Source organism: Galeopterus variegatus, unplaced genomic scaffold (assembly GCF_000696425.1).
Source record: "Galeopterus variegatus unplaced genomic scaffold, G_variegatus-3.0.2 Scaffold4761, whole genome shotgun sequence".
Taxonomy (NCBI): domain Eukaryota; kingdom Metazoa; phylum Chordata; class Mammalia; order Dermoptera; family Cynocephalidae; genus Galeopterus; species Galeopterus variegatus.
In genome coordinates, this window is record NW_007730872.1 from 48,326 (window position 1) to 48,823 (window position 498).

Sequence of the window (498 nt, forward strand, 5' to 3'; positions counted from 1 at the left end):
CTTCTCAGAGTTAGATGGTCATTATTTTACATTGATTACACAGTAATAATAATTCTATGGTTTTCTATCAGCCTAGCTCAGAGACTTTCAAATGACAAAGTTCTTTTTATCCAAAATAAAAATTTCAGCTTCAGTGAACAAGTTGACTGCCTAAGAAATGAATAACCTGCTTTAATTTAAGGAATAAGGTCTAGTTCTCAGTAGGGCATCTTAAAGCCACAAAACCTAAAGGAAACAAAAAGCGCTAGTACCAGAGTCCTTATTAGATCTATTTGTAGAACCCTCTGGGCTCTTAGCTACTGCTCCTTTTTAAAACTCACCTGGTGCTTAAATATCATAGCTGAGGAGATGCATGGATAATTGTACAAAAGCAGAAAATGTGCCAGTATATACAGCTGCTTCAATACAAAACAAACATGTGGACTAAATTACTTGTGGGTGAAATAATAGGATGTTTCAGATTTGCTTTAAAACCTTGCAACAAAAACAAAAAACCAA